We start from the raw sequence: 11,975 nt of genomic DNA, 5'->3' as shown, positions 1-11,975 counted from the left end.
GGGGGGGGGGGGGGGGGGAGGCTCCCCCAAGCCCCCCATGTTCCCCCCCACACACCCCGCAGGAGATAGCCACACCTTTCCCCTATCGGCGCCCAGCAGGTGGCCAGGCCCTGGAGACCTCGCACTGCTGCCACCCCCAGTGTACCCGCCCAATGGGCCTGGCTGTCTCACATGCCAAGTGACGCGGGTCAGCTCTGCCCCCCGGACCCCCACGCACCGCGGGTGCGACCGCCCAGCGCGTGGTCTCAAGATATAGTTTTTCCGCTACCCCTCCCCCCCCCACAATCCCGGAAAAAGGGGGAGACTGGTGACGTCATCATCCGGGCACTCGCCGGCGGGGCCACGGTTCACAATGGAACAAAAACAAGCGGCCCAAGTCAAACTCTGAGCGACGCAGCTGCGGTTTGCGCGATTAACCCTGTCCTGGCCACACACTCCCAGTCCTGATCTCCCACCTCCTTCTCCGCCGTGGTATGCCATATCCTTCTGGACCTTCCTTACCCCACTTTTCCCTGTCCTCGTGTCACCTCTGTTCTCACATCGGTCCCGATATGAGGGGTTTGGAACCCAGTTGCCTGTCGTAGCGCGACCCTGGAGGGGCCGGCCGGGAAAAGCGGTACTGCGTGAACAATCTTTACCGCATTGTGTTCCCCTCCCCCACTCCAGCTCTCCGGATTCCAAGCGCCACACGCGTGGCCCGGCTTCCCTGGTAGCACGCGCAACTCTCCCTGGCTCGACGACCCGGGGTTTAGGAGAAGGGAGCAGAAGGAGCTGCTGAGCGAGAGCGGGGGGTGGGTAGGGGGGAGGAGGAAGAGGAGGAGGGCCGGGGGGCGGGCCCTATGAGGGGCGGGGCTTGACGGGGGCGGGGATCCTCACGGCTTTGGGCGGCGCTGGGGTTAGTGGGAGTCTGCGCCGCCGCGTTGCTGCCTCCACCGCCGCCAGTGCTGCTGCCGCCGCCGCTACAGCCGCCGCCACTGGCCGAGCGTTTTTTTTCTTTTTTTTCTTCTTCTTTTTTTTTTTTTTGGTTTGCCGGATCCGCCATATTGGCGAGGACGGGCATCCGCGGCTGCGGAAGCTAGTCTCCGCCGCTGCCGGAGCCACAACCTCCCAGCACCCGGCCCGTCCGGGCCTCTGCCGCGCGGAGCCCCTCCCCGCGTTGCTCAGCTCACAGGCCTCGCGGGAGCCCGCCGCTGCCGCCTCTCTCCCGGGAGGCGGCCGCCTCAGCCCCCGGTGCTCCGGTCGGCGCCGGGAGCGAGGAGAGAGCCGCAGCAAAGCGACCAGGCCCGGAGCGGGGACAGAGGCGGCGACCAGGGGAAGGTGAAGCCGCCACTGCAGGAGGAGGAGCAGGAGGAGGTGACGCAGGAGAAACGCACCGCCCGGAGTCTGTCTGAGCTCAGCGAGAGCCCCGGCCCGAGGGGAGAAGAGGGAAGAGGGCCGCCGCCGCCGGCTGAGGAGGAGGAGGAGGCGGGCGCGGCGAGCAGCGAATTCCGGCGCCCCCTGTGCAGCTCCCTGGTGTTCACACGCCCGCAGCCTCTCGACACACTTTGTCGCCAGTCACCCCCGGGCCTGGGATGCACCCAGGCTCGGCCTTGATCTGGGACTGAGTCTTGCAGCTGCCTGCTGCCTCCGCGTGCCCTGCTTCTGAAGAGAAGACGCCTGTGTCGTGCGGTGAGTAGCCAGCCGCGCCAGGACGACGCGCTTCTCCGGGGCCAACAGCTGGATCTAAGGGGAGGAGGGCGAGGGGGGTGTGCGAGCCCACGGTTCCTCTCTCGGCCGGCCGGGGGGCTTCCCGGCTCCCCCTCCTCAGCCCCGGACTGGGCGAGCGCGCGCGGCGCGGGGGGGAGGGGCGCGGGGCTCCGTTCTGTGCCGAGCCGGCGTCCCGGGAGCGTGTCTGTGTGTTTTGGACTGTAAGGGAAAATGGCTGACGGCTTCGTCCCTCCCCCTCCTCCCCCTTCTCCCCCTTCCAGTCCTGTCTGGGGCCGAGTAGGAGGATAGAGTCTCCGGGCCCGGCGTGCAGCCCCCGCATCGGCGCCCGGGGCCCGGGTCGGCGGCGGGGGCGAGTAGCCCCCGGCCCCCGGGCTTGCAGCCCCGTGCTCGGCAAACTCGCGGCCGCTCTCCTCCCCAGTCTCGTTCCACTTGACACCAAACGCCATTACTGAGGTGGAGTGATTTGGAGCAGCAGAGCTAGGCCTCGGCTACGCCTGGCTATCAGGCCCGACGACTTGTCCGCCTCCCCCCCACCCTCCCGCGATAACCGTCAGCTTCTCCTCGGCCCTGTGGACTGGGAGCTGAGCCGGGTTATCGGCCTCCTACACCTCCTTCGTCCCCCTTCATTTGCTGAGGGCCAAAGCCGCGAAAGATGTTTTGATGCAGAAATCGCCTTCCAGCTAGCTTGGACCCACCACTTTTCTATTTTTAATTGTTTCTGCAAAAATATTAGCTTGTGCGACCTTGGTGATAATGAACCTTTCAGGTTCTTGTGGTACGACGCTTCGGGTTCGGTAAATTGTTTATTTTTCATTCATTGTGAAATAATACTACGTTGGAGTTTCGGAGCAGGTGTATACATTGTTTTGTAATCTTTGTAGGGACTTCTGTGGGGACTGGAACTTAACACGGGAGTTTTTAAAGATTTCCAATAGAACCTGCTTAAACTAAGCATATTTTTTGAAAGTTCCGTAGTTATAACGTTAATTGGATTTTCCACCGTGCAGTTTACAGGTGTGTGTCATTTCTTCGGATTGTCTTTGAACTTAACTGAGCGAGTTGTAGTTGTAAATATTCGTGCCTCATTTTGGGCGGAGGGAAATATTTGTAGTCGTCTTTTACCTGGAAACTCAGGAGCCTCCTAAATCTACATAACGTTTGTATACCTTCACTTTTGAGGAAGAATCTGGGCAGTATTTATTGATTAGGAAACTTTTCAGCAGGTACTTAACCCTCTCTTGGAGCTCATTATCTACTCTTAGTGATTATATAGTAAGGACTCGTTAACCATGACTAGCTTGGTTTTCTTAATCCGTACACATGAATTTAAAAATAGAGACTGCAAACTCTCCTTTAGATCTCCCTGGTCTACAGATTCAGTGGGCTGCCATTTTGGTTTCGGCAAATGCCTCCCAAGTTCTTAAAGATTAAGGTTTATTTTTCCAGTGTCTGCATAGAGTGAAAATCAGAGGTATTAGAGGTATTTGGAATTGGCGTTCCAAAGGTGAACTCAGAATGTTTATTACGTTTTGTTTTCTTTCTTTTAAAAATAAGGCATATGGAGTATACCAGTATTTTCCCCCTTCCCTTTTTCCTATATTTTTTTGCACGGACATTTAACTTGGAATTTTTAACGTGTTATCTTAATGTTCTCATGCCATTTCTTCCTTTTGTTTGATGACCTTGGTAGTTTCTGAGAGGGAAAATTTCTGGAGGGATTGAATAACGGCAAGAACAGTACACGTGAGCATCTAAATTCTTCAGAAAGTTGCTTTGAAGGGCAGATTTTACCTTTCACCAAATTATTGTAATCTCTGGGTGGTGTTCCATAGTTCTCTTGTTTTATCGATGGAATACTCAAGTAGGATTTACTCTGGATCTTTTTTTCTTTCAGGATCTTGAAATAATATTCTGACATCTCAAGAAGATGAGGGATTTCGTGGATGTCTCTTCACAGATAATTTTTTTTGAGATGGTATTAGTAATGCTGGTTATAGTTTTTGAAAATGGATGTTTGTCATGAATTTGCTAGTCAAATTCTTGATTAGTTGGACACAAGCAAGCATTCTTTCAGTTTACTTTTATTTTTATAAGGTCAACTTTAATAAGATTTTTGTATTTCAGTTCCAGAATTTTAATATTGAAATCAGTCTTTGTTTAAATTAGGTTAAAGTTGTTTGAAACATATGGGTGGGCTGTTAAAGGATCAGTCCTGTTGTAAGTCTTTTGGACAGTCGGGAATGGATCTTACTCTGTGGTTCTTGAGCTAGTTGGGGTTTGGGTTTTTTTTTTTTGTTTGTTTGTTTGGTGGAGTTGTTTTGTTCCGGGTTTTTGTTTGTTTTTGAATTCTAAAATAATGTGATGGTTTCATAATAGCCTGCATTATAATTCCCCTCTTGCTGGTATGTTTTCCGAATCTTAAATTTTTTTTCCTAAAAATCGGGGGGGGGGATTTTAGTCCCCCCCTTTTTCTTTGAGCTGTGTTTTTGAAAGCTGTTCTATATTGTTGCTAAGTTCTTGTCTTAGTATATGGTCTAACATTAGTGTTTGGGAAAGGGTTAATGTGTTGACCTTCAACCCTGACTGCACATTAGAATCATTTAGGGGCGTTTAGGAAATCAAAAACAAAAACTGATGCCTGGGTCTCACTGCCTAAGACTGATTTGGTCTGATAAGGGTCCTGGGCAAAGGTTTATGTTAAAACCACTGTGGGTGATAATCATGCAGTCAGGGTTGAATACCACTGTTAATGCTGTTAGCATGTTCTCACTGAACTTTCAAGCAGATAAATAAGAAGATGGATTTTTTTTTTCCCTCAGATGTTTTCAGTTATCAGCATAAATAGTACTGTCTCCATCATACAGATAAGGGATTGAAGTCTGTCAACCAGTGGTGTTTCAGCTACAGTGCCACATTAGTGAAATGACACTGATCACTTTTGTTTGTTTCCTGAACCTGAGTATAGCTTTAGATTAAAATTTAATAAAAATATGATAATTAACTGCAATTTGGGAAATAGTCGGGGAGGTGCTAAAAGCTTTGCAGCAAGTAGGTTCTTCCTCTTCCATATGTCTCCCAACATGTTCTGGTTGATAGTTTAGTTGGTGGGGGTGTTTATGACTAAAATAATGTTAGGCAACATAACGTTCCTAAAAGATGTAAAATCCAGGCATTTGTTTCCCAGTAATTTATTTAAATCATCTCATAAATGAATATTTAGTATCATGTGAACTTCTATTATCTCAATTTGAAAATTCCGAGTTTTATTTAGCTTAGTTTAAAATCGGTGTAATTTTCACAAAAAGTTTTCAAAACTAAGGGTTTCATTTTGCATTTTTGTAGTATCGCTCAATCATTTTATGGAATAAATGAAAAAGCAATAAACGCCTTTATTTGGTGTTTATTTCTCTTAATTCTCTTGGTCCGTTATGTTAAACTCTGTATTGAGGTTGGGGGGGGAAGCCTGCTAATGTGGAATCTATGAGCTTTCTTAAGAGGAAAAAAAGACTTCATGGAATTTTTGATACTTAAATTTATTGGAGTTTGAATTAATCATTCAGTTATAATTGTTGAATATAAAGTAATGATCAATGTAATATACTTTTAAGGAATAAGAAGTGAAAAAATACACTGTTAAGATAGCTTTCCTAAATTTATTCTTCATATGTGCCTGTTCTAGTCTTGTGGGCTTCAGTACATGTGCACACTATACATGTATTCAGCAGCAAATGGGTTTTTAATTCTATTTCCAGCTGCTGTCTAACGATGATTTTCTACCTCAACTGTGTATCAGAATCACCTGTAGACCTTTTTCAAAATTATTTTCCCAAAAAGTATTTTCCTAGGTCTTAGGCTCTGAAAATTATGACTAAGTTTGGGGTAGAAACTGGGCATTTAAACTCAATATTTCTGATGTGCAGCTAGGGGGTTCTTTGCACTTCATTTCAGGAAGAGGGAAGATCTGAGGCTTTGAGTTTTGTGTCCTACCATTAGGCAATAATATTCTCACTTGAGTTTAGTTTTGCCACTCACCCTGCCAAAAATTCCAGACACAGGGCGCCTGGGTGGCTCAGTTGGTTGAGCGTCTGCCTTCAGCTCAGGTCGTGATCCTGGAGTCCTGGGATCAAGTCGGGCACCCTGCTCAGTGTGGAGTCTGCTTCTCCCTCTGACCCTCCCCCATCTTATTCTCTCTTTTTCACTTTTTCTCAAATGAATAAATGAAGCCTTTAAAAAAAAATTCCAGGCATAAAGTAGCAAAAAGTTCAGAAGCTAGATTAATAGTTGGGAGAGACCAGGTTTCCAGAGTTTTTAGGCATACACACACCCCCCACAAAAATTCATTCTCTTACTGAGCACCTCTTGGAGTTAAGGTTCCAGCTCTAATACTAGCTTTTTAGTATCGTTTTAAGGCATTAGTTTGTTTTTTATCCATTCTACAAATATTTATTGGGCATCTACTATGTGCCAGGTACTGTGCTAGAGATTGCTATTGTCTAGAAGCTTACATTGTATGAAATGAGAGGCATTGGACTGGCTGATCTCTTAAAGTCTTTCCTAGCTCTAATTTTGTCATTCTTTATTGTGCTTCATAGATGGAGACTGAATTTTGTATAAGAAATATACCTAGTTGTGGTATAATCCAGGGGGAATTTTCCTTTTATCTTTCAGTTTCTTTTAGTTAAATAGAATTTCATTCTGATCTCTAGTCTTCTCCAGCGAGTGCAAATGTCAAGTACAGTAGAAATGAATTAGAATTCTTGCATATATTGGTTTAAGAATAGCTGTACTTGCAGTGTTTTTAATTTTTGGCCAGGAATTAACGTGCTCTTGATTTTTGGCCAGGAATTACATGCTCTGGTATGCAGCCCTTCCTCCTGCCGTTCGTTTTTTGTATTGATGCTCTGTCAGTTACCTCTACGCAGTTGGTGTGTTTTTCTTTTTGTTTTACTTACTTTGTTCAGATGCTCTGATTTTTGTCTTCCAAATTTTAGGCTTGTGGCATTCATCTCATCAAACTCAAGATCCTAAGTCACTGATACATCTCCAGTACCTAGAAAGTGCCTGGCACATAGCTATTCAGTAATTATTTGTTGGATGAATAGTCAATTCACCATATTATATTCTGGTATGATTTCTCTGTTTTCTTTCCTAATTCTCTTTATTACTTGGAGTCACTTAACTTGACCTGATAATTGTTTTATTTTTCCTAATTCATTTTATTTATTTATTTTAAAATATTTTACTTATTTATTTGAGGGAGTGAGAGAGCATGAGCAGGGAGGAGGGGAAGAGGGAGAGGAAGAAGCAGACTCCCCATTGAGCAGGTAGCCTGATGTGGGACTCCATCCCAGGACCCTGGGATCATGACCTGAGCCGAAGGCAGACATAACTCGCTGAGCCACCTAGGTGCTCTGATAATTGTTTTTTGATGAACAGTCCTGGAAGGAGTCTTAGATCTCAAACTCCTTGTTTTTCAGATGAAGAACATGGCTCAAAAAACTGCGGAAGTAGCTTGACTAATATAGTGTGCATAGACTACCTTCTGCATGAAGCTCTTTCCATATTTAATAAGGCATAGTAACTATTCTTTGATTTCCATTACCTTTGTAGTCACTGTCGTAAAATTCACACTTAAATTTCTCTCTGGTGATGGATAATGGGTAATAAGGTCAGCAGTTCTGTCCTTTATCTTTGTATTATGGAGCATATAAAATAATATTCTTTACAATAACTGCCTGAATGGCAAATCTGGAGGAATATTTGACTCCCAATACCTAGAACTACATACAAAATTGATGTATCATCACATTTTGGCTTGTTTCAGTTTATCCTTCTGTAACTGATCAATCACAGAAGTTTTGAACACTTCACACGCATATTGATCAGCCAGCCATTATCAGAGAAACTGTTTTCCTTGGCGTGATTTTGAGCTGGTTGTCTTGGATCCCATCCTTGGTTGCAGAGCCTATGAAGTAGGAAGAGAAGAAAATTTAGATGGAAAAAAAGGAGTAGGAGAAGACTCCCTTTCCTATCCTATTTATGCCAGTTTCCTTCCTACTGACTTCGGTGTTTATTCAGAATTTAGGCTGTTAACATCTCTGTGTTGTGGTATTTTCTCTCAGCTGGTTACTTCTAGGAACTGAGTATGTCTACTCAATTAGACACCAGAAAGCATGGAAATTATTAGATGGTATTAGACCCATGTTGTATCTAACAGAGTATTTTGTCCTTGATCAAGGTAGTGTAGAAAGATTTAGTTGTTCTCCTTGATAATACCTCCCAAATTCAAATCAGGGATCAGCAAACTTTTCTGTAAAAAGCCAGATAGGAAATGTTTTAGGTTTTGTGTGCTAAGGGGCGAAATTGAGGAGGATATTAGGTCAATTTTCTATTGGTGAAATTAAAAATATGATAGTTGGTGCAATTATTTGTAATTCAGGTCTAATAAGAATAGAATGGGGGGCTCACAAATACATTTTTTGCCTAATGGAGGATTTAAAGTTAGTGTTCCCTGTCATTAAATTGGTTGTAAATGTTCCTGTGTGAAATGCATTCTCAGCTTGTGGTGGGCTGTACAAAAACAGGAGGTTGGATTTGGTCTGTGAACATAATTTGCCAGCCCTGGTTTAGGGCAAGGTTCTAAAACCTGAAGGGTTTGTTAACAGATTTCTGGGCCCTGCCCCCTGAGTTTGATTTAGTAATAAGTATGGGATGGGGCTCGAGAGTATGTATTTCTAACAAGTTCCCAAGTATGGAACCACCGTTGGAGAATTACTGGCTTAGAGATGAATTCCAGCATATCTTACCTTTCTTCAGGGTTATCATTTTGTCTAATTTTACTTGAATCCTTTTTATTTTGTACTTTATTTTAAATTCTGCACTTACATGTTAAATGCTTATTATGTGCTAAGGTATCGTACGAGATAACAGGGATGCAAGGTGAGCAAAACAGAATTGTTCCTGTCATACATACTGGTTAGAGTGATTTTAAAAATCAGTTTCTGGGGTACCCGGGTGACTCGGTTAAGTGTCTGAGTTTGACTTAGGTCATGATCTCGGGGGACCTAGAATTGAGCCTTGAGTTGGGCTCCCCACTCAGCAGGGAGTCTGCTTGCCCCTCTGCCCCTCCCCCTGCTCTCTTGCATGCACGCACTCTCTCTCAAATAAATAAAATCTTAAAAAAAAAAAAAGGAAATCGGGGGCACCTGGGTGGCTCAGTCGTTAAGCATCTGCCTTCGGCTCAGGGTGTGATCCCGGCATTACGGGATGGAGCCCCGCATCAGGCTCCTCTGCTGGGAGCCTGCTTCTTCCTCTCCCACTCCCCCTGCTTGTGTTCTCTGTCTCTCTGGCTGTCTCTCTTTGTCAAATAAATAAATAAAATCTTTAAAAAAAAAAAATCGGTTTCCACAAACCCTTTAGAGCTAGAGTCTATGAAACAAAAAGCACCATTTTGAAAGCAGGGCAGTGGTGTTTGCTCATTGAAAGCTAAATTGGAAGGAGACATTACAAAATACTTCATTAATTTGATGTCTTTGGGGGTAATGTTTTGTATAAATGAATTTTTTCAGGTCACCAAAGTTTAATTTTACTTTTATTTTTTAAAGATTTTGTTTATTTATCTGACAGGGAGAGGGAGAGCACAAGCAGGGGGAGTGGCAGTGGGAGAAGTAGGCTCCTTGCCGAGCAGGGAGCCTGACGCGGGGCTCAGTCCCAGGTCGCTGGGACCATGACCTGAGCCGAAGGCAGACACTTAACTGACTGAGCCACTCTGGCATCCCCAAAGCTTACTTTTAAATACTTAAACCAGTTTGTTATTTGATGGAAGGCCTTCTAAAGATATTATGTACTTTATAATTTTTCATCTGATTATGAAATCAATGTATTTTGTTGTTAAAATGTTTGGGGGAGCACTAGGGAATAAAAGCAAAAGGAAAACACAGCCCACCTCTGATAGTTCCATCATGTAGAAGCAACCATATTATTTAGATGTGTGTTAAATCAAAAGTTCTCATCAGTTACATAATTTACTAAGTCACGTATCCTCGTGTCTGCTGTCCTCTGCCTCCACTTACTCCTGCCTCAGGACTTGAGTGTGTGCCATTTGTTCATCCTGCCTAGGAGACAGTTTTCATGTCCCTCCTCCCTCCCCTGCTCCTTTTTTAGATACTGCGTTTGTTTGTAAACACTGCTGCAAACTTTCATAATGAAGTTGATTTTCATATAACTTTCTAACTTAGTTTCTTACCATTTTTTCTTTATCCACCCCATCCTTCATTTACTTGACTCTCCCAATTCTCCATACTCTCCTTATTCTTTCACACTTCTATTATTTTATTTCTTCAGTATCCTTTTTAGGAGTTTCCTATTCTTTGCATCAGCTGGAGCTCCCAAACTTAATATCCTTGAGACGGAACTGAATAGGGATATAAGTCTTTAACATTACTGGGTTAGGCTGTGCTCATTGGTTACGTTGGTTGACTTTGTTCAGTGGTGGATGAAATAATTACACTGACACGGGAAATTAAGTATGGCAAGTGTGTAATAAAGCTTATATGTGAAAGGTGAGGTGTAATTAGGAATTTTATAATACTTTCCTGCACGCTGAGAGTTGGAAAACCCTCTAGGAACATGTGAATCTATTGTTTGGCTTTGGAATGTTTGAATTCTATCACATTTTCAGGAATACATTCTCTGTGAAAGGGAAAGGTACTTCCTAGGCTCTTGTGAAAGTGATTGTGAAAAAACCCATTTACTCATTTAATCAGGATGTATATAGCTGTTTACTATATCCTTTGTAGATATAAATCAGTTATCCAAAGTTCTTGCGAGTTTTTGACTTGGAGTGTGTTGACCTGGGGTGAAAGGGATTGTAAGTCCAGGCTGAGGGTTGGAGGAGGAACCTAATGTACTCCCTGCAGGTGTATTCCTTGTCTGACTGGATGTCATTATCTGAGCCATATAAATGTCAGCTGTCTCAAATTGCTCCTACTCAAGCATTACCTTAGTTATTCTCAGTGCATCATGGGAAGAAGAATCATGTCAGTGAAAGGAGAAATGGCAAGGTTCTTTGGCTTCGGTTCATCTACATAGCCACAAGAACCGTGTTCAAGTATCTCCTTTTATCTTCCCCCTCTCCCCAAATACTCAAAATTGGGGCACCTGGCTGGCTTGGTGGAACTTGGGACTCTTGATCTCAGGGTCGTTAGTTCAAGCCCCATGTTGCATATAGAACTTAAAAATTAAAAAATACTGCCCAAAATAGACCATGACAGCTCTGTCCAAACGAGGTCATTCTGACATTTCCAGTCTGCTTTTTCCAAGGTGATTTCTTGTTCTTCCATCTAATCAAACAGTTCATACTTGATGTGGGTGTCCCGGACTTTCCTATTCCCATGGTTTTACTTCTTGGAGCTCCATCTCCCCTTTATGGCTAGCCTCCAATGTCTGGCTCACAGGCTATATTCATGAAGTATTTTCTGATTTTCTTTAGTTGGAAATTGGTCTTTATTTTCTCTGAATTCTGGTAGCATTTTTCCTGTGCTTTTCTTTTGGCCTTAACTTATTCTACTACTTTTTGTTTGTGTTTCTTCAGATAAAGCCCCTGGAAGGTGGCTCTGGAAGTTCCTGAGGTCAGTTGAGAGTTGTAAGTCTGAACTGTCTTTTGTAGATGGTCAGAACCTCCCTCAGCCTGATTGAGAGAAGAGTATAGTAGGTAGTAAAGAGCTCTAATCTCAGTCAGAAGTCTTAGGTTACAGTTGTAATTCCTCTACCAACTAATGAGCAAGTTACTTAACCTCCATGAAATCGTGAAGTGAAGGCTTTGGATTGGGTGATTGCTTTTTTATAACAGTTGAATTGAATTCATTTAATACCATACCAGCACAAGGGATACAAAGGCGATTAATTCTTACTTTCTAAGCTTTATTGTCTAGTAGGCTAGACAATTAATTATACATGTGATAAGTTCTATGTTATATAGAGGTGTGAAAAATGGAGTACTAGAAGAGATGAAGAAATCATTGTAGTTTGAGGCTGAGTGAGGTTTGCTGGTCTTTAGAAGTGTACTCTTCTGGTGGCCCTACAAATCAGAGCAAGGACTTCTGGAGAGAGGGAGCCACTTGAGATCAGGGTTGGTTTGTTGGTTTTTTGCTTTGTTTTGTTCTTTAGAGAGAGGGGCGGGGGGGGGGGGGGGGGGCCGAGGTGAGGGCGCTGGCGAGTGGGAGCATGGGCCAAAGCATTTTGACTCAGGGGCATTCAGAGTTTGCCAG

General features: G+C 44.2%; 1 protein-coding gene across 3 annotated transcripts in view; it reads left to right on the top strand.

Moving 5' to 3' along the window:
• USP9X (ubiquitin specific peptidase 9 X-linked) overlaps window positions 1-11,975 on the top strand; it is a 165,401-nt gene that overhangs the window by 20,892 nt on the left and 132,534 nt on the right. For 2 of the 3 annotated variants that reach the window (XM_040632862.1, XM_040632856.1), the window contains exon 1: window positions 1,521-1,668. The exons of the other annotated variant lie outside the window; for it this stretch is intronic. The gene's annotated coding sequence lies outside the window, so the exon portion shown is untranslated. Of the gene's footprint in view, window positions 1-1,520; window positions 1,669-11,975 lie in introns of those variants that run through there. 3 annotated transcript variants of the gene reach the window in all.

The sequence above is a fragment of the Ursus maritimus genome (genome assembly GCF_017311325.1).
Source record: "Ursus maritimus isolate PB19 chromosome X unlocalized genomic scaffold, ASM1731132v1 scaffold_X1, whole genome shotgun sequence".
NCBI lineage: Eukaryota > Metazoa > Chordata > Mammalia > Carnivora > Ursidae > Ursus > Ursus maritimus.
The sequence above is the reverse complement of the archived record's forward strand: the minus strand, read 5'-3'. Positions and strand labels throughout refer to the sequence as shown.